Genomic DNA, 26867 nt, shown 5'->3' with positions numbered 1-26867 from the left:
AAGAATAGCAAAAGCTCCTTGGATAATATCCTTCTCTGTTGACCTATAACATGGTTCATTTTATCTGCTCCTTTGAAATTCGTGCTGCTTGCTGATTTGCACAAAAACAGTACAATAATGGCAGAGTGCTCACTTCTGTAAGAAATCTGTGAAGAAATACAGGAAATAAAACATCAGATGTATTTCTCACAGGTCAATGAAGAGCTACAATGTCATGTGCAGGTAATAGTTGTACACCAACGATGTGGAGAACGTGAACTGGCAGTCTAGCCCAGTTGTACTCTGTTTCCACTAATAACCATGTGGAACAGCCCCTCCTCTCCTGGTGTAATGATGTATACAGTGCTTAGAATATTAGATCTTTCATATGGCAAATGGGTCACTTTACAGATGGCTTCACTGAATGCAATCCAGTAGGGCAGGTTTTCTCCAGTGGATAGGGTTACTGTCTTGCCTTGAATAGGACAGCACAGAGTCCGATGTTTAAGAAATTGTGCTGGCGAAGTCTCCGTTTTTCTGGAGTTTGACTAAAAACATAAGAAAGAATAATACAGTGTGTGACAGAGGAGAGGATAAGTAAATACTTTGAAGGAATTGACTTTGATTTGCAGATTGGGTTTTTCACTGCAATTTCAATTGCACCAGTGTGAAGTATACCTTCTCTTTCTCTCCACTGTCACTCTCCCATACATCTGGAAGAAATCGGTCTTAAACCAAGGGCCCTGAGATCTCAAGTCAGAGAAAGCAGACTAACTGTATGTGTCAGAGCTATGACAGCAAATCTGAAAATCTGTCTCCATTGATTTCAGTTGCTGTAATTTAGATTTGACGAGTGTATTGCTGCCCAAGCTAAATATCTGGAAAGTATTAAGAATTACTTTTTAATATAAATTGAATTGACAGATCATATAAGCATGTGCTGAGAATTTATTTGATTTGAATAGGCTGCATAAAAGCCTAAAGTATAATGAAGTGTAGCTGTAAAGTAGTTTTTATACTATAGAACTACAGAGAGCAGAATACTTTTTCCAGTCAGGTTCTGCACCAACTGCATAATCTTTCTAGAATAAAAGAGCCTTGTGATTTTCCATAATGTGAAGTCAGAAAAAAATAATATGTTTAGTAAGAAAAGCTATTTTGCTACTAAATACTTTACATGGTGGTATATTTTTTTGTATCAATTTGTGAGCTATAGTTTTTGAAAATTAAATTGTTTTTTTCAATATACAGCTTTGTGGAATTTGTGAAGAAAAAATACTGCATTATTTTTTCGCTTTGTAGACTTTCAAACAAATATCTCTAGACAGGGTATAAATCAGAATCTGGCTTGTGAAAGGCATTGCTCCTCCTGGGATTCAGTGGAGACCTAGGCTACAGGCAGGTTCATATTCACAGAGATTTTAAATCTTATATGAAGAAAAGAGAAGTTGACTGGGGATGTTGAAAAAGAAGCTATGTCCTTTTCATTCTTTAATAATATTAAATATTGAGAGTAGTATCAAATAACAAAACTACTAATTTGTTATCAAGTAGAACAGAAGGCCAGAATATAGCCACTTAAAAAATTAGTTGTCCTGTTTATTGGGACTATAAGAATAAGAGAATAAGTACTCACCATTGTGAAAATCATTCATTATCTGGCTCTGGGAGCAATTTGCTATTAAATTTAACTACTTATATTTTAAACTGATGACCTTTTGATATGAGAGGGGAGTTGTTTCTTCAGCTCGAAAATGGCACAATTTCTAGGTGCATATTTTTTGCTGCCTTTCTCTGAAAGAGAAGTTGCTGAGTGCAGGAATTTATGAAGAATATAGTACTAAAGTCATCAATATATTGGTTTGTGATGGGAGATAATATTTCTATATTTGAATAAGTTAACAAATGAAACTGATATGAAATAAAAACAAATTTCTAAATTAAGCAAGAGTTCTAAATGTTTTGGTGAAAATATTGTGCAACAAAAGTGCTACCAGACAGAGGAGTCACAAAGCTTTTCCAGGGAGTGCCTATTTCTGTATTTCAGGAGGTCTCCCCTGGGAAACAGTGCTACAAAAATTGCTGGTAACAGAGTAGGAGAGGACTAAGTGCTTTAAGAATAAGAAGCATTTTGCCTAAAACAAGTAGTGCTGTCGTGCTGATATAATAATCTAAAATCATGTGAACTCTTAATTTTTTCTGAGTAATTATGTCACTTCCTTATTATTTCAGGAATACCCATTCTTCATTGATATTATTTTTAAAAATCAATCATTAAATTCCACATGCTCCTTTATAGTTTGAGAGCACAAACTTATGAATAGAGGAATTAGCAACATAAGTAAAATAGTACTTTTAAAGACACCTAACTAAATACTAATCTTACATGCTGTATGGGTTTTTTTTTTCTTGTTTAGCTAATAAAACAAACTCATGGCTTCTGATATATTGTATGACAGTTAAAAAAATTCCATGGGACCCTACATTCTAACCATTCTTTCATTACATGTCTGTTGTTTATAATACCACTTTTCAAAGTCATTTACTACTCAAAGGAAAAACATGAAGTGGATACTTTGAGAGACTTCATGCAAAAAGTTTGTAATTAATCACATTTCTTTTAAGGCATGGAGAACATGACTCCTAATAATATTTTGTCTGTTAATCACAACAAACTGCAATTTCTTCATTACCTTCCAAACTGTTTCCTGTGCCTGCACCCACCTACTGTGAAATTATTTTACCCCTAAGAGTGTCACAGATTATTTTCTTGCCAAAAAAATATTTTTAGAACCTTACATTCTGTTCTTTAAAAGTATCAGAGAGGGTGAACGACTAAGCCAAATTCCCCTCAGGATTTGAGAATGTGACTCTGTAATCTTGTGTAAAGAGGCATTAACAATATTAGTCACAGTACTTTGCTTTTTCTGTATTCCTGACTAGTCCCTGATGTGGCTGTTCTTTCACAACCAGAATTCTCACTGGCATTAACAGATTTATCAAATCATTCTAAAAAAGAATTGAGATTTGTAGAAGATTACTCCTGGTGCTAAAAGGAGCTGCATACTTTATTGTTATTTTCTAATACATAAAAGTTGCACAAAAAACATCAGAATTTTGAATAGATTATATTTTATAGTAGGGGATGCCTGGGTGGGGACCAAGGCACGATTTTGTGTTTCTGAGCTCCATTACAGTAAATTACCAGATCTATATGTGAGCACTGCCTCTGTAAGAATTATATGATAAAACTGCTAAAGGATGATTCAAAATACACATGATAATGGGCTGAATTTTTTGGCAAAGGACCAGCAGGGAGAACCCTAGAACTTTCATATTCAGTTTTACATCAGCCCTTGCAGCATTACAGAAAGAGAACCAGGCAAATTTTCCACCTTACTTATGAACCATATGAGGCTGGAATTGTTTTGCTCATGTTCTGTTCTTGCTTCTTAGTTCATAGAATCATAGAATGGTTTGGTAGGGAAGGGACCTTAAAAGTTGTTAAGTCACTAGCTGAGACTAGGAGTTGATTATATTGAATGGATTGCAAAAATGTGCCCCCAGAGGTGTCTTAGAGTAACTGACTTATACAGTTATTATTATATATCTAAGGAAGTGTTTAATGGAATCTGTGTCCCTTCCAATTTTATCAGCAGAAGAAAAACACCTGGATGAGGAGCCCAAGATGTTTTCCTTACTGTACTATATTTACCCTTTCATTCATTTTTTTTTTAATTGTGAATTTTAAGTACATAGAAACAGTCTGCAATAGAAGAATCAGGTACTTTTTAGAGTGTGTTACAACTTCAATTTTTCTTGAATGTTCATATTTGAACTTCTCTTAGTACTTATTTGACTGCTTAATTTTTTTTCTTAATTTGCTTTACTATGTTTAATATTATGGTAAATTGGCATGAGGTAGGGTTTTTCCCTGAATTGCCTCTTTGTTCCTTGACTTCCTTACTGATTTCAGTGAAAAACCAAAATTGATTTCATATCAAAAGAAAGATTCTGAAATCTGAGTGATATCAAGGATGAGGTAAACAATTAATTAAAGAATATTTACTATTAAAATTGAGAGACCTCATATCCTTGTACATTTTGGATATGTGTGCCTATGGCTTATGTAACATTATGGTGTGTGTTCCAGATTGAAGTATTTTTATTTTCTTGTCGTTATTTTGGCCTAATTTTTGTGTGTGTGTTTGAGTATGAAAATAGTCTTTAGTTTGGAAATTGATTACAGTTAAATGCTACAAAACCAGGGACAGATACCAATAATTATTTTACACAGTATAGATTAAAAAGTATGTTTGAATCAGGTGAATCAATTGCCTGTTTTGAGATCAGCAACAGTGCAGAAATATCAAATTTGAGAAGGCAGTGGTCAACATTTTTTAGGATTTCTACCTCTGATTCATTTGAAGGAGTGAGCTGTGGCATATGTTAAACTGCAGCTCTTACATGGGATAAGAGCAATACATTTTGATTGAAAACAACTATTAGACCAGTCAGCTTTACTATTTGCCTCCAAAGGTATTGGTGGCTCCAAAACTCTTTAGTGAGCATTGTATATTTCTTTTAAGTATTTTAAAACAGATTGTAGAATTCTGCCTCTTAAATTGTACTTAAAAACAGAAAATCATTGTAGTGTATAAGACAGACTTTGGGAAAGTAGTGTTTCTACAGGGTATTGCCACCCATCTTTTTATTTTAGTTCATTTTCTGGGCTGTATTTATTGTGATATAATGTTATATTGTATCATCATCCAACATCTGTAATGTATAACTTGATATTTACATTGTAGTTTTTCTGACCAATATACCAGAGTCACCTACTGTATCTTCCTAATATAAAAATACATCCTGATTTACTAATGCATTACTACTAATAATGCAGTAGATATGGTTTATAGTGCAAATAACAATAGTAGGGACTGCTGCTAAGCAATTTCTAGTGCCAATATTTCCAAAAAAGAGATGATTCTATGAATGGAGTTCTTAAAATGTTGAATTTATACATTAATATTTGGGCAATGTGCTCATTTTCTCACTGAGAATTTATTTCCTAATAAGCTATCTCATGAGACTTGTTAAATAAGGACTCTGCAAGCTGTATGCAGCAATTTTTTTTTTATTTAGTGCCAATAATCTTAGAATGTGAAAGCACTTAAAAATAATAATATAGTAAATATGTGATTGCTCTGATAATAATATTATATCTCTTGCAGATGAACAGAGAGAGGCCTGGAAAAGAGGTGTGATGGTTAAACACTAAAAAGAAGATCTGTTAAAGAAGTTGGGATGTGTTAACCTGACTGTCAAATACTACAGTAAGGTTGTATTCCCTGTCTTGCTGTCTGCTTTCTTTCCACAGCTACTAATGGACTTGTGGAAAGATAAAAACTCAATTCATATTTAATTTACTTGGAAACAAAACTCAAAGTGATTATTCTTATGTAAACAGCAAACAATTCAAAAATTTAAAAAAATGAATATCTTTCAAATGGAGGACAACTTTTTCTTCCTTTTACCTAACTTCTTGAAATTAAGAACGTTCTTGTTAAAAAGCCAATAATGAAAAATCCTTCTGCACTGCTGTTTCCACAGTTCAGATTCCATTTGGATAAACTTCTGTCCTGTCTCTTCTAAAATTTGTGGGAAATTACTTTAATAACAGAAATTTTAAGGAATTGATAAGCTAAATGTCTACATAGTTAAATGCAGTATGACCTCTTAGAATAAAGTCCAAAACATTTGAACTCATAATTGCAAGCTTAGGTGCTAAAATATGATTCCTTCACAGCTTTTTAGGCTCACAAACAGTCAAATTGCTGACTATCTTCCCAAAAGCTCAAGTCACTTTTGTGTCAGTATCTAAATATGTACTTAAAAATGCCACCTTTGGGCACTGATGGTTGATTTGTAGGAAATTTTGGTAGTTCATTTGATGATCCACAAACAAAGTCCAGAAGACTCATGACTTTTTAATGCACTCATCACCACTAATTTTGTAAAACTGCTGTGTATAAACTACTGAATTCTGCTATGGTGTTTGTGAGGTCCTGGATACACACATGCATCTTAAGTCACTGTCAGAACAAGCTCTAGATGTATATCATTCCACTTTCCCACTAATGTAATGCTGTCATTTGTGTTGAATGAGAACCTAAAGATACAGGCAGAAAGTTTTCAGTTTAGACAGATTACCAATCTGAATAAAATTAGAGTAACTGGATGACAAGATAAACTCTAATACACATTTTAGGATCATGAACAATGAGAATTCAGTCCTGATAATTTAAAAAATAATTAGACATCTCTTCGCAGACTACAATAGAACAATACCTCAGGGAAAAATTATGTATTTACTAGAGAATTTTATTGTCTTGGTTTTCAGAATTATCTTAGTTTCTAAAATCAATGATATAGAATATAGAAACTACTATAGTAACTTGGGGATAGGCGCTGGATAGGACTTTAAGGAAAGGTGGCAGTAGGCATCAGTGGGGTTTGGATAGTTGTTGTTGCAGAGAAATATTATTAGTAGAACTGGTAAAAACAGAACTAAGCAAGAACAAGGGGTCAAATTAGGATAAAGGGCCACATCCTGCAAAGTGCTGGACACACTTTGAAGTGCTGCCCTTAACTCCTGTTGACTCCTGCATGCAAGGAGAGTGGATTCAAAGAACGTGTGTATGTGCATGTGTGTGGAATCCAAGAACCTTATTTGAACCTGTCTTTGGGTTATAGCCAAGGACTTTAAGTCAAGACGATAGTCAGATGCCTGGGCTATGGAGTTACTTAAAGCAAAAGAAAAAAAGCAAGTATAGCTGCTTTGGTTTTGATCTTGCTCATGTGATAAAAGTTCCAATAGCTTTCGATCCTGCTGGCAGGTCCAAAGACCTTTTCTCATTATATTTATACAAATGTTAATAACTATTTCAGTATTATTAATGATGGCAAGGTTTGAACTCATTAAAGGTGGGAAATTTGTGGGATTAATTTGCTCTAGCTTCTATTTGCCAAGAGAGCATTTTCCCAGCATTATTCTTTCTCCATATATATTAACTTTGTAATTGTGGATCAAAGCCTACACAGCTTTGGATGTATTAAGTGAATCTTACTGAAATAGAAACTCAGAAAGGCATTTTCTGCCAAAAAATGTAAGTGGAGAAGTCACGATTGAGTTCAGCTTATTAAGTCTGTTTACTCAGTGTGCCTAAGTCATATTGGAATCTAAAAGAAAAAGTACAACATGGGTATGCTTGGGCTGTGGGACATGACAAGAAATATATTTTAAAAGAAGTAGTCCTGGGGTATAGGGGGCTAGAGAAATAGTAACAATACAGAGCAATACACATGACCTTATAAATATATTGCCCGGAATAATATGTAGCTCCATTAGATGAACATTATTCAGGAATTGTGAAAAATCAGAACTTTAAAGGCTTGTACTTTATGTTCATCTGAATATAAGAATTCCATCTGGTCCTGTATCCTGTCTCTGAAAATTGCTGATACATTTGTGCTTTCAAAAGAAGGTGTAAAAATGTACAGGAAACTACTGTGGCTGGCATTTTCCTGAACTCTAACTGCTAATCTGATTCAACTTTAAGTAACTCTTTCCATAAAAATAAAGGTATATAAAATAATAATAATTGTAGCATCAGCTCTATTGATATTATTTTTATATGAATATTTACATATACGTTCTTGACTCCATTTACTAAATGTAATATAGAATATCAGATCAGTTACATGAAATGAGACTAAAGGTCAGTATAGCTTAATATTTCTTCTCACTTGTTATGTGATAATACTGTTGGTGAGCCTGATTATTTGCAGAGCAACAAAAACCAGATTATTCTTCTCTGTTAGCCTCTTTAATTGCATTAATGACTTTAGTTAACCCAACATTAATATTAGTCATCTTTTGCTTTCAATCTTCTAATTTTTTTTAAGTGAAGCATCTTGCTGTGTTTTGTTTTTCTTTTAGTAGAAACAGAGAATTGTTAAGGTTGGAAAACACTACTGAGGTCACCAAGTCCAAGCCAGCTCTACCACTAAGCCATGTTTAGTACACTTCCAGGGATAATGATTTCACCACTTCCCTGCACAGTCTGTTCCCATGCTTGACCATCCTTTCTGTCAAAAGAAGAAACTTTTCCAGAATATCCAATGTAAACATCCCCTGGCACAACTTGAAGCCATTCCCTCTTGTCCTTTTATATGTTGCCTGGGAGAAGAGAGTGACCTGCAACTCACTACAACCTTATTTTGGGTAGCTGTAGAGAGCAATAAGGTCTCCCCTGAGCCTCTTCCTTTCCAGGCTAAACACCCCCACATCCCTCAGCTGCTCTTCACAGGACTTGGGCTCCAGACCCCTCACCAGCTCCATTGCCCTTCTCTGGGCGCACTCCAGCCCCTCAGTGGTCTTCCTGAACTGAGGGGCCCAAAACTGGACACAGCATTCGAGGTGTGGCCTCACCAGTGATCCCTGCCCTGGTCCTGCTGGCCACACTCTTGCTGACACACGCCAGGATGCCACTGGCCTTCTTGGCCTCCTGGGCTCACAGTGGCTCATGTTCAGCTGCTGTTGACCAGGTCCTTTTCTGCTGGACAGCTTTCCAGCCACTCTGTCCCCAGCCTGTAGCACTGCAGGGGTTGCTGTGACCCCAGGGCAGGAGCTGGCACTTGGCCTTGTTGACCCTCACACCATTGGCTTTGGCCCATTGATCCAGCCTGTCCAGATCCTCCTGCAGAGCCTTCCTGCCAGCAGATCATGCTTGGTGCATCAACAAACTGACTGAGGGTGCCCCTGATCCCCTCATCAGATCGTTGATGAAGACATTAAACAGGACTGGCCCAAGGCTGACCCCTGGGTGGCTGCTCACCAGCTGGATGTAATTCCAGTCACCACCATCCTCTGGGCTAAGCCAGCCAGTTTATTACCCAGTGAAAAAGCATCCATCTGCCCTGAGCAGCCATGTGAAGCTGTTCCATACCTTTATTTGTCTTTGATTCTGTTTCTATAGTTTTATGGACACTATAATACTGTAGAAGTTAAAACTATTGCTTTATAGGATCTTTTTTTCTGAGGTAGAATGTCAAAACTGCATGCTTTATAGATGTTGGGAACATGGTAGTTTTATGGTTTGTTTTAGAATTATTTCTGTTTCTTTCCTAGTAGTTTGTATTGTGTGCCTTTTTGAATCCTGGTGCATATTTAACTGCTATTTTCAAAGAATTATCCAGAATGAGTCTTCTTTAGACCACCCCTCATTGTGATAATATAAAGGAATTATATTTTTATAGGATTTGACCTTATGTATTATGCTGCCTTTATTGATTTTATGCATCCATGATCCATTTTAAGAACTTGACAATGATTGTCCTAGGTTGAACTAGAGGTTACCCTAGGCCAGTTTCCTACCTCCCCCACTGGCTAAAATAAAATGCTGTTGGAAAAAAAAAGCGTTCAAACAGGGCAATAATGTATTATTACTTAGTCAGAATATTCTCCTCAGCTCCAGCAGTTTGCTGTTCAGGAAATTCCAAAGTCAGAGATAGTGTCTTTGTAGTTAATGAATTTTGCTTCCTGTGCTCAGTACAGCATAATTCTGCAAATGCTAGCAGTAAGCTTTAGATTTGACTGTCCTGACTAATTTTTGTCATCAATAATGCTTCCTCTTATTCTGTCCCTATACTATTAGACTTAATTGAAGCAATAAAGCAAATTAGTGTTCATCAAATTTTGAAGTTTGTTTAGAACCTCACTTAATTGGTCATGCCACTCTTTTTTTTGTCATATCTAATTTAGTTTATGTTTTTTTCAGCCCTTTCTTAACTCTGAAACTGTTTAATATCCTACTTTGGCTAGTTCAGCTACTAATTTTTTTTTCACGCAAAGTAGAAAACATTTATTTGAGGAAGAGATTAATTGTATTTGAAGCATCCTTTGACTGTTTAAGCTAAAGCATGCTGCTGCTTAAACTGTAGAAATTAAAGGATATTCAGAACACATTCTGTACCAGCTGCAAATGTTTAAGTAATTCACTATTTTTTGAGGAGTTATGATACGAATAGGGATAAAAGTAGAAAGAATCGATAAGTGTTTTGATTTAAAATATTTATGCTTAACCCTTTATTATATTTACATAGTATTTTTGCAATAAATACTGTACTTAAGAAATATATCTTTGACTAATGATGTACCTGAAAATATGAGTCTTTCTTCTAGTGTTACATGTAGAATTAGATCCTGCATTGTTGAAACTAATAGCTTTGTGTTTTGACCTTGCTTTAAGGAGCAGGACCTTGGACACCAATGTGCATTTGGACACATTGAAGGATAAAAGATTTTCTGGAGTAGTTCTTTTGTGTATCAAGTACAGAGATAAACACTGTAACACTATTTACATTTTCAGGGCTATTGCTACTGTAGTTTTAAGGGTGATATTGTGTGCACCAAGAATGTATGTCATTATTCCTTTGAACAACTTCATATTTTAGTCATGGTATGTTAGTTGTGGCTTAAGGGAAGAACAGACGTGCAGTTTACCTTGTGGGAGGGGGATTCTTCTGGTATTTCCCTATTATTGGATATTCTCTTTGATGAGGAACAGTCCCCAAATTTCTGTTCTCCCTCTAAGTCTGGCACCTGCCCCAAATCTGTATTTATTTGAAGAAACAGGCCCCCAAAATGCCTTGCATATTTAACACTGCTGTTTCCATTTACTGCCTGATCAACTTTTTTTAGAGACTCTACTCTTTTTTCAAGGGTTATTGTTACTGGGGAAAAAAGTCAAGTCCTAGATATGCCCTCTGGTCTTAAACAGTATCTCTTCTCAAACCACAAGTTCTTGAAATGGGTCCATGGTAGCTATTACAGTGGGTTTGCTGCATCACAGGCACTCAAGATCCAAAATTTTGTCCTTGTGATATAAGTAGAGGTGGGCTGTTGGTCTTCATATAAGAAACTTGTCTGTTGAAAAGGAATGATTTGCAGATTTTTTGCAATTAATAGATTTGCTTCTCCTGAACTGAGGATTTAGTCCAAAGCCTCGTTTTAGTTGTGCAGAACATGCAAAGGTTAAATCACCTGACCAAGCCTACCTGTGGGATTACCTTTGTTTTCTCAATTAGGGCCATATTTATCAAGGATTTTCTCTCTATTGATTGTTCAAGATGCAGATACTATACAAAAGGCAGCTAGACTTTGAGGTTTTCTTCTCAGGAGTTAAGAAAGCTTTTGTGTTATATTTATCTTCTCTCTGATCACTAAAAAAGCTCATGCCAGAGAGTCTAAATTCTCCATATCACTACCCAGTGGTATGTGTGTGTTTTACTCCAAGGCTGTCTGCTTCTTGAATTGGCTTATGTGGATCAACTTCCTCTCTCCTCAGTCTAAGTGGGCTTGCTTATTTCTCAACACCATTGCAGTGTTGGCTGCTGAAGTACTTGGCTTTGTTTTCTAGACACAGATTCAAATGGCTTCTTCTCTGTGTTCTTTTGTCCTAATAATTCCTTCTCTATTTTAATGAAGGCCAGATGGTCTCTCAGCCATGACATCACTCCTGACTGCTCTTGATATGGCAGACATAGGTTCCCATTCTATTGTCTTACCTGTTGATCAGTGGTGATTTACATAGTTACAGAACACTGGCTGGCTTAGTACATACAATACTCATAGAGAATTTGTTGTCTAGTCATTCTTTCATTTTCATTTCCAGAATCAAGCTCCGCTCTACTGTCTTTAGAATTCTTAGATCAGTTCTGTTGGCCTGGAGTCTTCTCTTGCAAAGGGAACAACGTTTTACTAATTACTGATATGAGATGATCTGTGCCTTCACAGGCTTTGAAGATTGTAAGCCTTGGCCATGCATTATTCATTTTAGGTTTTTGATTTATGTTTCCTCCCAGACAGAGAACTTGCAATAGATACAGGATGCCCCTATTTTCTACATTCTGTCCTCAGATTTTGGATGGAGACTCTGGCTACTGAAGGAGATTATTGAAATAACTGTCAAGCTAGGCATCCTGGCTTCAGCATGTCTAGCAGTCTTGAGAGAGGAACTCAACCAGTATTTCAAAGTGAATGAACTGTCTTTTATCTGAGGTAATTAATTACTGAAGAGAATAGGTAATAGTGTATAATGGTAATATCCTATATGATGGCATTACTGTTAACCCTTAGAAAACAGTTCTTCAGGACTCACAATGTTCTTGTCTTTTAAACATGATGGAATCTCTGTGTAATATCTCTAGTCTAGGCAGTGCTAAGACGCACCTGTAAGTTCCCCATCCAAACCTCCACAGCTTTTCTGCATAGGTATTGAATGCATTTTTATTTCACAATGATTTCAGGTTTTATGCAAACCTTAAAGTAACTAATTTTGATATTTCTAGAGATCCAGACATTTTAAGAGTAATTTTTCCAGACACTCCTTGTTATAGAACACTGCAGCTGCGGTCTTGATCCAGAGTATTTAGCTAGGATCTAGTAAGGTATATGTGTGAAGGCAAGTAGGAATTACAGAGGAAGCTTCTGTGCAAAGCTTTCCTAGAAGAATTAACAATTCCAAACTGCTTTGCTGAACTGATTTTAGTATATGTGTCTTGGAAACAAAAAAAAAGAAAACAATCACATATTTGGGTGCCTTGTATTTTTATTTCTCTGAATTACAGAATAACAGCATCTCTTCCTTTTAGACAAGTCTGTGAGTTGTAGTGATAAACAATCAGTTCCAGAATATTTGCTGGACCACTGTTTATAAAGATAAACATTGCTGCAAGATGTAAGCACTGTATACAATGAAAGGTGATTGTTTAATGACTAATGTGAAATTCTAAGAGAGAACAAAGTCTTCAGAACACATGGATGCTTCTTTTAAAACTGTGGAATGAAGATCTTAAGAATTAATTTTGAGAATTAGTCTATGATCATGAGCAGACGGAGTTGGGAATATCAGATTGCCAACAGATAAGTATTTTCACATTGGAAAAACACAGAAGTATCCACCTCAGTATTTTCTGGAAAAAAGTTTTGGCTTTTCTTTAGTCGCAAAAGAATTTCTAAATTGTTTTCTGTATATAATTTATATTGTTTAGACTTTTAGTATTAAAATAATCCCAAATTCATTGATACAATTTTGTTTTCAATGTCTTCTATTCCCCAGGCGAAAAAAATGTTTCAATTGCTATCTAGCTTCAATTAAAATTTGGCTACAAGGGTTTTTTTTCATTGGAAACATTAGTCTGTTTCCATTCCAACTGCAGGCTAACATCCATGCTTTGGGATAAATAGCAATGAGCCTTCTCACAGTTTCTCAGAAGCTCTTTAAATAAACAATAATTGTGTATCAACAACCTCCTGATGTCAGAAGTTCTTTTTAAGAGGCATTCAGCCTGCTTTGTGGGTTAGTAATTCTTCTCCAGATAAAGTTTAACTAAAATACATCTATAAATGACATAAGATGAAATTCTATGAGAAGGAGCTATAGGAAGATAAGAGTGTGTTGGAAAGTGAGCGTTCAACAGTGTTAGGATTCTGTTTGTTTGTACTGTCATAGCTCAAGAGACATTGCTGGACCTTGATGTAGTAGGATATACCATGGAGCTGCCTAAGGGGAAGGGAAAAAATGTCTATTTAAGTTCTCTGATAGTAGAAAAGTACTCTGAGTTGGTCTATCCCAGGTGTGCTGACTGCCAATGGCCCCACTGAGATGATCCAAAAACCACAGGAAAACATTTTGTGCCCTCTGACTCTGCCCAGTGACTCGTTATTGGTGGAGAAATGGGATGGAGGGCACTGTGCTGGGGTTGCACCACGGGGAAAAGACTGTGTAGTGCATTTTTCTTAGAGAACTGAAGGTGTCACTAAAAATCATGAAGACAAATCTGTTCCTTAGAAGCCAGAACAGGAAAAATCTGGGGAAGTGGTGAAAAAGATGAATCCTTTTCCAGTTGCGGAGTCTGATAAGCCAACATAACAGAAAGCAGGGTACTTTTTTATTGGTGTTAGATCTGCCTCAGTTCTTTATACATCTATGTCCTTAAAATGTGCTAATTGTATCTATAATTGGACTTAGTAAGTTCTCCTAGTAGTCATTATGGTAAGAACAGTCTAAAAGGTTCAATTTCCATCTGTTACTAGATCCATGGCTTGAATAGCAAACATTTTTTTTCCTTAAAATTGGCTTTGTTTCTGTGTTACACTTGTTTGTCGCTGTGTTCAGTATGTGGAAGATAAATACAAGTCACTATAAAATGTTTTAAAATTATTATTAAATGATTCCTCATGAATAGGTAGGACTTCTGAGTGTCATAATTTCTAGTTCTTTCTTTAGATTCTCTAGTGGTGAATATTGCTTATTGAAGTATTTTCTTTCCATAATTCCTTCAGTTTGGCTTTCCTTTTAATTTAAGATCTTGGGCTTTATTAGGTCATAGTACATAATGCTATAATTAATGGAAAGATATAGAAAATATCTTGATAAGCATGTTTTAATTGACATTATACTGAACACAGTGGAGAATATAAGACAGTATTGCAATAGTTCTCTATTCACTCTGCATTTTCTGTTTCTTCCCTTTCAATTTTGACATAAAATAATGCTTTAAGTTTGGCTGGAAGACAAAATTTCTGGGAGTATTTGCAGTCAATGATCTGTCAAAGTGTCAAATTGTACATCAAGTATTTAATAAGACAGTTATCAGTGAACCATACTTGTTTTTTATAACAATGGAAAATGAGCACTTTATCACTTTTAACAATGGATAATCATCTCTTACATTTTTACCAGGACAGGTTATCAAAGAAATCATTAAATATCTACTAAAGGGGGAAAAAGCAAGTAGGAAATCGAGAAAGAGATGGCCATACAAGTGGATAGCAGCAGGCTGAATCTAAAAGGTCAGTGTCTCTCTCCTGCTATACTCTCTAGTACAGTCTTATTGGGCCGGGAGTTGTTGATCTCTGCCTCTGAATGACCCTAAAATTGTGAATTATTAAAAAAAAAAAATCTTTCCAATATCAAACTACTGCTGGTTTTGATTTCAAAACAAGTTTAATTTGTATGCAGTGGTGTGGTGTGCCAACACTTCCTGAATTGGAGGAAATACTGATCATTTATCCTTCTGCTGAAGCAGTGTGAGGGCTAACTTTGAAACTGATTTGAGGAAGTTGTGTAATGGCCAAAATGGAAAATGCAATTACTTTTTGTCAAACATCTGTGGAAATATGAATTATGATCTCATGAAATGTGTTAAAAAGTGTTTTGCAGAATTTATTACTTTGCTGATTTATGTCCTGTTGTACAAGGTGTTAACTCCAGAAATAGTTTGTGTCTCTGTCTTGCTCATTCTTTCTCATCTATTATCTACCATTGTTCTTTGGTAGTCTTGTCTTGAAAAATATGTGTTAGATAACCTGATTATGCAGTTGGAAGCTTAATGCCATAGTTAAGTTTAGCTTCTATGGGAAACAACATTGATAAAGAAAAGTGCACTTTCCTAATCAATTTTCCATTTTTGCCAAGTTTCTTTACGTTGTTTAACATTTTCAGCAAACATCTGAAGGACTGATACTTTCTAAATTTTAATATTTTTTTAAAAAAGGGCTTCAATTTGTTTTAAATAATTTGTATTCTACCAAAGCCATAAATAAAGCATCATGCACATCTGCCTGTCTTCCTCCACCAGAAAAAGCTCTATGCAGAGCTTTCCCACTTTCATTTTTCACTTCATCTTTATTGGCTCAAAATCAAACGCCTCCTTGTTTACTTTGGCAGGCAGTTGAAGGTTATGACTGAGCCCCTTCATTTTCTTTCTTTGTTACACTTACAGTAGTGATCAAAACCATGAAGTTTCCTTTATGTATTTCTTTGCTGAGAATTCCTGTGAAATAACATTGTTGACATAACTGCTCTTGGCATTTACTGCCAAAATTTAATTATCTGATGTCTGTGTCATATTATCACTTATTCATTTCAGTCTCTTCTTATAATAGGGTCATATTGTGCCTGTAACCACATTTTCATTACTTGTCTTTGACACCTTTCTCTTTCAGCTAAATATCTCTTGAAGTGGCATGGAACACAATAGTCAAAGTTTCATTGCACCATCACTAACCTTTACACAGTTTATATTGTTTTCCAGCTTTTTTCTCTGCTGTATTCGATTCTCAGTTTGATGACATTCTGTGTGAGTTGTAAAACTCATTTGTTTTCCAAATATATCCATGGGTTTTGCATCACACTTATGTTAACTACAATATAATTTATATTTCTCAGATTCAATATTTGAGTTTTGCAGTTTGTCATAATAATGAAAAAGAAAGCAAGGATTTTCTCTATCTAGTTCATTTCACTAATTTTTTCCTTGAAGATTATCACACTGTTGAGTTTCTAGTGCAGCAAATGGAATATAAAATTTCATATAGATCGATTAAATGAAATCATTTTTATGTGAGAAAAAGAATTGTCTAAAAAATTTCTACAAATGTTATAAGATATAAGGAACATATCTATGTTTCATTGTTTGCGAATGTTTTTAGTTGGTTGACAGATACTTTTTGTTCTGTCCATGAAATGGTATTTGCAAGCACTAGGCTGTTTGAGAATTCATTGTTCTACTTGAGATATTGAAAAATGTTATGCTTGCACTCATATTCATATGTCTAATAAGCATAAGTACTTGTTACATTATCATAGTAAGTGACAAATATATAAGCATATAATATGTGTGAGTAATTGAGACGAATTATGACCTTACAATTACCTCTGGAAAGAATGTGCCACTGCTTGTGGAAACTCCACCTAGAGTTACCTTTTACAAACCTGAATTTGTGGGGAGAGGACTCTTCCTGCACGTGCACCAAAAATTTTGCTGGCAACATTCCCCAACCCCATCCAGCACCACAGGAATGGCTTGTTGCCTTAAAGAAATCCAAAGGAACAAGTGAAGGGAAAAGTCACTAAATGCCAGAATGAGAACAACCACAAGACTGAAAAGGAAGAAAAATAAAACATTAAAAATTTCATAATAAACTAGATTTTAGATGGAGGGCAAACTGAAGGAAATAATAAAAGAGAAATCAAGACATACAGAATAATGTGTTCATGTACACTGATATATATTCAAAAGCAGTAATTAGTGATCCAAAATTATAGATTTGTGCCACAAACTTCTATCTGGGAGATTTTGGCCATCTTCCTATGAGAAGGCAAGGCTTTTAGAAAGCATGGAATTCTCACAGCTGAAAAGAGACTTAAATGTTGGCACACAGATGCTCCATTGGCTTCTTAAGTTGTTGATCTACAAACATTTCTTATTCCAGCAAAGGAATATATGGTAGAGTTGTAGGCTGTGGATCATCTCCACTTTCTCCTGCAAGAGAAAAGACTTCAGGAAACTGAATTTTTATGGAATGTAGAGCCACAGGAGAGGGTTATTCTCCTTGAGTCTTCGAGGGAGAGGATAAAGAAAATGGTCAACCAGTCTGAAGTTCAGTGTCATTAGTTAAATACAGGGGATGTCAAGAATATCACCATTCAGTTATGAAAAACCAGTTTTGAAAGCATATTAAGTCCTGTCCTGAGATATATTATATGCCTGAAAATCCTACTGACCTCGCTGGAAATTTGTAATCCTGTGTAGGAGGTCAACAAGTTCATTTCTATGAACTCATTGCCTTGTTTTCCTTTGAGGTTGACTCCTGAACTACCCGGCAACAGAGTTCATTGTCTAGAATTTGCCTTTGCAGTCTTGTCTCAGTTTATCCCAGAACCAACATCTGCGTTCTTCCTTTAAATTCTCATTTGAGGGAAGCTGGCTCACTTGGCAGACAGAGTTAGTGGGACAAATATAACTGGACCTCAATGTAATTCCCTCATGGGCAGATGTAGGCTGACGTTTTTGCTACTTGCTGTTTGGCAAAAGGTCTTGTAAGGCCAGATCGGTTGTTGCTTAGATTATGAAGCATTATAGATTATATACAGTGGAAAATAATAGAAATACATGAAACCTGAAAAATGAAGAATCCATCATGCTTTTGCATCTGTGAATTTTCACTGTTTTGGGATGTAACCATTTGATTTTGGCACTGTACTCGTGTTCATGTCACTAAGTAAGATAGCTAAACCTCTTGGGAATTACTGTCTCTTAATCAAGCCCATCATTAAATTGTGTACACAGAAATGGGCCTAGACACTGGAGTTCCTGCCAAAACCCCAGAAGCCAGAAAAGAACATCATGATTTTAAAAAACATTCCTGCAAGACATTTACCAATGTTTATGCAAGTCTTAGCCCATCTCTTCCATTACTGCTTTCAGTTGATTTAGAGCATAAGGTGCTGTGTTTCCTCTAAGTCAAGAGAAGCCTCTGGAGAAGCAGATAGGAGTGATGCCTTTTTACACCTTGATGTCGTATGATCCTAAATTTCTTCAAGGATTCTCTTGGCTCTTCCTCTGGACTTCCACAGTCTACAAAATCCTGGTTAAGCAGGGCTCCTATTTGTTTTAATAGCCTCAGATTTCACTCCAAGAGGGCCACAGTATGTTTGGAGTACCTGTGGACATTAATTTTAAATTGTGATCTGAAATGTGTTTACTGCATACTCATAGACTGAAATGTGTTTATTGTTATGTGCATAGAACGTGCATCGTTATATAAATGTTTAATGTATGTATAAACTTAGATTATTTTTTTCTTGTTGCATTTCCTTGTTACTAAGAATCGTTCAATCTAATTTGTGTATATATTGTAAGAATACATGCAAACAAATTCATCATATTGCTATTGGAATAAGCAGAAACCTAATGGAAGCATCCACTTCATGGTCTGGCTCTGCCAGATATTTACTATCACAAGGTCACTATGTTTTGACAGACTATAATTGTATTACCTGCACATAGAAATATACTGTCAGCTGTAAGGATCCAACATTGAAAATCGGATCTCTAATCTTACATTTTCTGTATTTCCAGATTTTTTTCTATTTTCCCCTCTAATCTGAGCAAAGTTTGAAATTAAATTGTTGTCTTTGAAATGAAATAAATTACAGAAAATACTAATTAGGTACAAATCATCTTTTTATCTCTTTTACAGAATTTGAACCTATAATCAGAAGTGGCGAGGTCCAGAAAGAATAACTCAGGAGTTAAACTGACTTGAAGTGCATTCTTTTTACCGACTTATGTATCTTTCTCGAATGAAAAAACCCAACCAAACAAAGCTCAACAAACAATCCACACAATTGGTGCACAGATGGTACAGAGCAGAACCAGATTCCTCTGCAGAACTGTAAAGCTTTCATGCCATGCAGTTTCTACACTGATACAGATTTTACCCATCCATCTGAGCTGCTAAGTTTTTGTGCACCGAGTGTGAGACTCATAGATTTGGCTCCAGAATCCACTCACCCCCACAGATAGGGGTATGTCTTACAGACTTTCCTAGCACAGTGCCAGAATCTGTCTCCTGCTGCATGACCTGATATACCAGCTGCAGGTGGTTGGCAGCTCCTCTCATTCCCCGTCTCCCGGTGAGCTGCTCTGCCCAGTGGGACAGTCTGGCTGGGCTACATGGCCACCAGCTCTTGCCCAGGTGTCAGGCTCCAAGGAACCTGCTTCCAGGTGTGTTTCCTGGCTGCAGCTCAGCAACTTTGGCCTCTTTCCCACCACGAACCCCAACATGCGGATATGTCATCTGCACAGGACCAGTCCACAGTTTTGTCTTATTCATTGGAAAAGAAGAAACATGAGAGGATGGAGCCATTTTTAAATGAAGTTATGCAAAGCTACAGTCAGGTTTTTTTTGCCAGAGCTTGATGATTTGAAAAATTTGTTCACATATTTCTTCCAGACTGTATCAAATATTCTGGAAAGTCATCTGCTTCTTCAAACATCTTTTTGTCCTCTGTTGTATCTGGATAAATGTATCTGAGGACTGCTGGTTTAGTGGACTTCTGCTTTCATACTAATAATGCACTAAATTGTCATTATTTCCCAGACAACAAAAATAAATATTTCATTTGTTGTTCCATAACTTATTCCACTCATGTGGTTTCTTAAATTTTTGCTTATTTCAGGTCTGGCTCAGCTATACTTCATCAGGCAAAACTGCCACCAAGAGCTGCCATGGGAGATTTGTCCAAGTAAAGGCTTTAGGATTTGACATGTATTATTTTGCTGTGCGTTTGTGCTGTTTCTGTCTTTCATTTGATTTGGAACATAGATAATTATATTCTACATTTAAAACAACAACTTTTTTTTTTTAAACAAATAAAATATTTGTTTTACTATACAACGCCTGGAAACACCTTCAAAGAGGTGATTTTAGTATCTTATAATTTTCTGTACACCATAAATAGTTACTTGGAATGTGCTTCTAGTTGTCTCCCCTAAAAGGAAAAAAATACTGACCAAAAGAATTTAAAGTGCTTAAGAGTTTTAACCACAAAGGATACACAGAGAGGCTAGAATGGCACATGGTGCTGAGCCTGTCAGATTCTTAAAATACCATCAATTTGGTGGTCTATAATCCTGTCACTCTTTTCATGTATCTGAAAAAAATGCTTAACATCCTTGTTAATTGAAACTGTAGCTTTCAGGCAAGAGCTTTGATTTTTCCAGTATCAATGTTATAAAATCAGGGAGGATTTAGAGTACAAGCATAGGACTCTACTTTCTAAAAACCATACTGAAGATTTATAAAAAGATTTTCCAAAGCAGTTTACTCAGAAGGTTTCTCTTGTATATAATGTTATCCACAATTTCTCTTTTGCCATTTTCATTGTAGAACTTTCTTTGCAATCTTTGTGTTTTAAAATCCATGTGCCTCTTTTTCTTCCAGCCCATGAGAATTAATTCTTTCTTTGTGATTTCATTCCATCAAACTTTTTATGATGTCACAAAAGATTAGATTCAGAGAAAACCTGAGAACTGATCAAAATTAGTGCTCAGGATTTCACTGGATTGAGAGCACTGAAAGGATTGCAGTCATGTTGAGGCATAATTTTCTAGCAAAAGCCAATGAACTTTAAATGTGAAGTGATCCAAGAATATATGAAGCATATGGATGAATATTTCAAAATAAAATGTTTTCCAACATTTTCTCTGAAGGATCAGCTATACAATTCCAAAAAATCAAAACAACCGATCCTTGTTTTAAAATCTAAGAATGGAAGGATTTAAAACCAGAAATGATGGTACTAAATAGCATATAATCTACAGTGTATCAACCTTAACACATTCTAGAGCTTTGTCATTGTTATCACAATCATCTTGTAATTATTTCTTGAAATCATATTGCTTGAAACCATTCTTAGGTTCTTTCACTGAATAAGTTGAGACATGAATAGGTGCTTCTTTCAGAAGACCAGCTGGGGGGAAACTACCTTTATAACCTTTTGCTATAAAGCATGTGCTTACAGATGTCCTTATTCAACTTTTCATCAATGAAATTGTAGGAAATAATTGTTGTGGATAGGAATCCTGAGAATTTATAACATGCATGTTTGAGTCTATTCAATCTTGAAAGTAAGGTCAGACCTTCATTTCACTGAGGTGTATGTATATCCTTGAAATATTTTCACCATCTGACAGCAGCAAGGTGTACAGGAGATTGAAAGTGTGTGTCCTTCCACCAAGGGAGGACATCCTTGGATTAGCACAGGATGTTTGTGTATAGTGGGAAAGATGGAATCTTAAAAGTCTCTGTCAACATCACTAAAATGAGAAGAGGGACCACATCCAAAATGTGACATTTACGTCATATTGAAGGCTGACCATGGATTTCTATATGCAAGCAATATTGCATTTGATCTTGGTAGACACTAGCAAGACTCATATCTGGGAAAACAGCTGAGAAATTAGTGGTTTCTTAAATGGGACAGCTACCTTTGGTGATGTGTTTTTATTTGATGCTTGGCACATTTTAGATTCCGTACAAAACAACCTGCCTGCACTGTGATGTGATATCCCTGCAACTTCTGCTCCCTAATTGGATGGGTTTTCTTCTATCATCTATTCTTTCTTAATTTCTAGACTAATAAGGTTTTAGAAAAGGCTTGTAACACTGTTCATAAGCTCTTGTCACGTATCATATATTACACAAAGTCTCCTAGGTATTCTTTGATTTCCAGGTTTTCCAAACATCTCTCCCAGATATTTTTGAATTATTATTTCCTTCAGCTTGCATTTTTCCAGAATGAATCTCATTTTGGGCGATATCCAAAGCCGATTGAGGTCAGAAGAATGTCTCCTCTTGACTTCAGTGAGCTTTGGATTTGTTCCTTTATTTCCTATTTCCAGAAGCCAAATTCTGCACACCTTATTGTTTTAATAGGAATTTTGTATCAGCAAGGCAAGCAGTGTTGGCTTCCACAGTCTGATATTTTCAGACTCCTTTGCAAAGTATTTCCCTCTTTTCACTAGCATTTAGTATGGCACAACATAATTTACTAATATAAGTGCTGTTTATCTGTCACCATGGATAACTAATGGAAATCTTAAGTAATACTTAAGTGAGTGAACACTGTTGCATTTGGTACCACCTCTTTCCAAACTTGATATATGTTCTTCCATTACCTTTTGCTTTGGTCTTTTAATTACTTTGCAGTTCATAAGGCTTTGTAAAGGTTTGGGAAAATATGAATAATTTGTGAGTAAAGTTATGAAAGGCACTGTAATGAGATATAAAGTCCAGCTACAGGTTGTATTTTACATATAACAATTCTTGCCCAGATTCAGGAAAGTGCTTTAACATGTGCTCAAGTCTATCCCTGTTAAAAAATGCAACTGGATTCTTAAATGTAATTATATAAGTGGGACTTCGATCTCATTAAAAGTCAAGGAATACTTTATCTTCATTCCTGAATAGGGAGATCTTTTCAAATGATGTCTTTTATATATTATCAATTATCTTTGATGAAAAATTCCAAACTGCTCTAAAAAGACTATTCATCAATGCATTATGGTTATCTCTGAAATGAGTGTCTTATACATCTTGCCCAGGATTTGTGAAGTCAATTTAAAACTGGAGCAAGTTTAGTGAAGGCCACCAAGATAGTCAGGGATTGAAGAATTTGCCTCAGGAGGAGAAGTTGAGGCTTGTTCAACATGGAGCAGAGGGGGTCTTGGAGGATGGAGCCAGTGCTGCATGATGGGATGATTAGACATAACAGGCAGAAGTTGAAAAAAGACAAGGTCAGCCTGGATTTAAGGAAAAACATTTTTACAGTTTGGTCAGTCAAGAACAGATCAGAATCTCGGGAATCAGAAGAGGTTGCTAAGAGAAATTGTGCAGTCCTTGAAGGTTTTCAAGACCAAGCTGTGTATGAATAAGTTGGTAAGATCTCACAGCTGACCCTGCTTTCAGCTGGAGGCTGGACTGGATAAACTTCAGAGGTACCATCCAACCTGAATTATCCTGTGATCTTTTCCTCCTTTTCATTTTCTACTGTTGCTCATTGTTCTAGTCTGCTCTCGATGCTTTATTGGGTCCATACATTTTTTCCTAATAGCATGTATCCAATTGCTTTTCTGAAAGGAGAAGAGGTAGTGGAAAGAAAGTACTGGAATTCCTTGGACCTCCTTGTGAAAAGTATTGACCGTATTTTTGTCTTTAATTTTTTTTTTTTTCATTTCTCAGTACCTGTTTCTCTTGCCATACCAATTTAATTATCAGTGCATAAATTATCTAGGAAATTCTTCTATGACCTGTGGGTGCATATGCCCTCCTTTCAGTTTATATTTTTTCCTAGCTGTATATTAAATACTTGTTATAAATAAAGGTACCAGTAAGATTCTGCTGCTCTAGTTGCTCAGGCATATTTTCCCTAGTTTTCTTGTTTAAGATTATTGTTTTAATGATTTCTTTATTATTTCATTTTCCCTCTTTAATCTTTTGTCAATTTGAGTGACATTTCACAGAATCATGGATCATGGAATGGTTAGGGTTGAAAGGAACCTCTGGAGGTTCATCTGGAACCACCCCCTTTCTCCAGCAGTACCAAACGGAGAAACTTGCCCAGGTCCCTGTCCAAATGACTTTCTTGTTCATGGATAGAGACTACACAACTTCCCTGGGAAACCTGTGCCATCACTCCGTCAGCCTCACAGGAAAAGCAACTTCCTGATGTTCAGATGGAAACTCCCAGGTTCCAGTTGATACCCATTGCCTCTTGTCCTGTTCACGGGACATCACTGAAAACCTGCACACCTTCAGGTATTTATTTACACTAGCAACCTTCTTTTCTGCAGGCTATACAGCCCTCTCTGGGTATTTTTTAGTGCATGGAGCTATTTAAGACATTTTAATTTCATACATAACAGAGGTCCTGCAAGGGTAAAGAACAGCAGCTGATGAAATCTAAAACCAGGTAGTTAATACAAATTATTCATATGCCTAGAGCTTTAGCTGGGCTGTATATGTAGAATTACAGATTGACTGAGCAGGTGAAGCCAAATTTTCAGACCATGGATCAGTGCTTTACTACCAAAATCTTGAAGATTAATATAAAATCCTTTATTAAAATTAGGTGGGTTTTTTTTCCCAGTATTTTTCCGCATATTTCAGTAAAAGTTTTAGTTTCAGCCTAGGTTTGTCTGGGGCAGGAATTCAGTTTTTTGTTTTGGTATCTACTACTAGTGCACAAACCTCTTGAAAGATATTTCAGGGAACAATAATCAACGAGGACATTCTCTACCCAGGAAAGTTAATCTATGAAGAAGTAATTCTAGACAAATTATTTCTACATAGAAGATATTAAGACTTTCTCAAAGGCAGCTTTTGTGGCGTTGTCAACTCAAGACGTAATGGACAAACAGATCCTGATTTGGTCAGTGAAGGAATGTGTTTGTTTGTCAGAAATTAAATTTATATTTTGTAAAATAAAGTCACCCCAAGTGGAAACAAGAAACAGAAATTTTTTAACATCTCCTTGGGGAAAAAAAACGGATACAATTTAAAACTACTTTGGGTTGTTTGAATTGTACTGTTTGGTTACAATAAAAACATTCAGTTTAAACACTTGCAATTTTTTATAATGTGAAAAATCGAACCTTTCTTTTTCAGAAATGTCTGATTGAAATATATCTACATTTTAAAAGTTTTTGCCACTTTCCTGAGAAATCCATAAATTTAATTTAATTTCTTTTTAGTAGGGGTTCAATAGAAATGACAGTTTTCTGGTATAGAATTATCTGACATATTTTTAGCATTTTGTGTAATTCCTTTAACTGAAATATCTGTTTTCATTCTATGATCATTAAATAGTGTATAAAGATAATTTGTTTATATTTATGAAGCACTTAAAAACAGAGAAGATTCATCTCTGAATGGAATTATAAAAAATACTGTGGTGTCTAAAAGACACCAAAGAAATTAAAAGGCACTGTCAGGAATACCCTGAATCATGGATATAAATTAATATTTCATTTAATTAAGTCATTAAAATCTCTGTAGACTTTGTTATTCAGAGTTCTATCTGGAAGGCATTAGTGCAAAAATGTGCACCACCTCTTTCTTTCCTACTTAGAAATGGCATTTAATTTCATCTGTCACTTTACCATCACGTGATTTGGGACTGCAAGGTGCTTCTGCACTCTGCCTCACATCACTTTAGTTTTGACTATCCTGAGTAATTTTGGATCACCCGCAAAGCATAGAAAGTTTGTATTTGCTCTGTGTTTGAGGTTACTCAGGGGCAGGCTGAACAGCAGAGATTCCAGCAGAGACCTTGTAACACCCTGCAAGCAGCTTCTTCCCTTCTGACAACGGGCTGCTCATCCCTTCTTTTCCCTCCTAATGTGAAAAAAGCTAATAATACTCAAGAGGACCATTCCTCTTGTGCCATGGTAACTTCATTCTCTTTAAAGGCTTGTGAATTTTCCCCAAACTCCATAGAAATCCATGACATATGCACGAGAGTATCCAAGTATAGAATTGCAACACTGCAGTTACCGGATCGTCTTATTCACATGCTCCTTTGGACAAGCCTAATACATTTTTGAGACATGACTTCCATCTGCAGATCTGCATTGATTCTTCTCCAATTAAAATCTCTGTCACAGCTGTAACTCTCATCATATTGCCATACTAGGGTAGACTTATTAAAATATGCAGTCCTAATCTTCTAAATTATTTGGATACTTACCCTTTGATTCCCCCCAGTACTGTTTTGCTTCTTTGTTTTTTTTCATAGAAAAATAAGGTAAAAGTGAACAAAATGCCCCTTATTTTTCTGACTAAATAATTAGCACCAGAGAGTTCATTAAAGAATGCTTATAATGAAAACCAAATTCCAGAAGTTTATTTTATGCAAGGAAAACAAAATGAAAAAAAAAAATCATTTAGGGTGAGGTCCTGCATCTCTACTAATTAATTACTAACCTGTAACTAATTAAATATTATTGTCTTTATGGACTCTCCGATATTATTTTCTGTGTTTTGATTTTCAGATACATATGTATCCAACTTTTATAGAAAGCAAATTAATTTCGGCTTTGGCTCTCACTCAGATACGTCTGGCATATACACATCTGAGATCTGTAATAGAAGAGACTGTTTTAGAGACATGCACATTCACATCAGTATCACATTTCTAAATTTCACAACAATCTTCATTTTCAGGCCTTTATACCTCATACTTTGTGCTGGATTTCCCTATAGTGTCACTTGGCTTTTCTGCCTGTGGAGCACTGAATAAAGTGTTGGTAAATTCAGTTGGAAATTGCCTGTGCGCTTGACATTTTCTGATGTTGAAAACGTAGCAACAAAAAAATCAATTCTGATTTTCAGTTTGCTTTCAACTTACAGAAATGGTGTAACTGCTGCCTGTTTCTAATTATTCCCAAAAAGCCAGTAAGAGGTAGAGAAT

The 26867-nt window shown here is 35.7% G+C and overlaps 1 protein-coding gene and 1 long non-coding RNA gene across 4 annotated transcripts in view; one reads left to right on the top strand and one right to left on the bottom strand.

The window, feature by feature from the left end:
* The window catches only part of LOC140684341 (uncharacterized), a 39394-nt gene extending 19101 nt beyond the window's left edge, over positions 1-20293 (top strand). For 2 of the 3 annotated variants that reach the window (XR_012056538.1, XR_012056536.1), the window contains exons 2-3: positions 14790-14899; positions 19094-20293. This is a non-coding gene — a long non-coding RNA (uncharacterized lncRNA). Of the gene's footprint in view, positions 1-5213; positions 5321-14789; positions 14900-19093 lie in introns of all 3 variants that reach the window. The other variant, XR_012056537.1, reaches the window with a different exon arrangement.
* The window catches only part of PPP2R5C (protein phosphatase 2 regulatory subunit B'gamma), a 204795-nt gene that overhangs the window by 94470 nt on the left and 83458 nt on the right, over positions 1-26867 (bottom strand). The window lies entirely within an intron of this gene.

The sequence above is a fragment of the Taeniopygia guttata genome, chromosome 5 (genome assembly GCF_048771995.1).
Source record: "Taeniopygia guttata chromosome 5, bTaeGut7.mat, whole genome shotgun sequence".
NCBI lineage: Eukaryota > Metazoa > Chordata > Aves > Passeriformes > Estrildidae > Taeniopygia > Taeniopygia guttata.
Note: the sequence above shows the minus strand (reverse complement) of the source record. Positions and strands in the feature narration are given on the sequence as shown.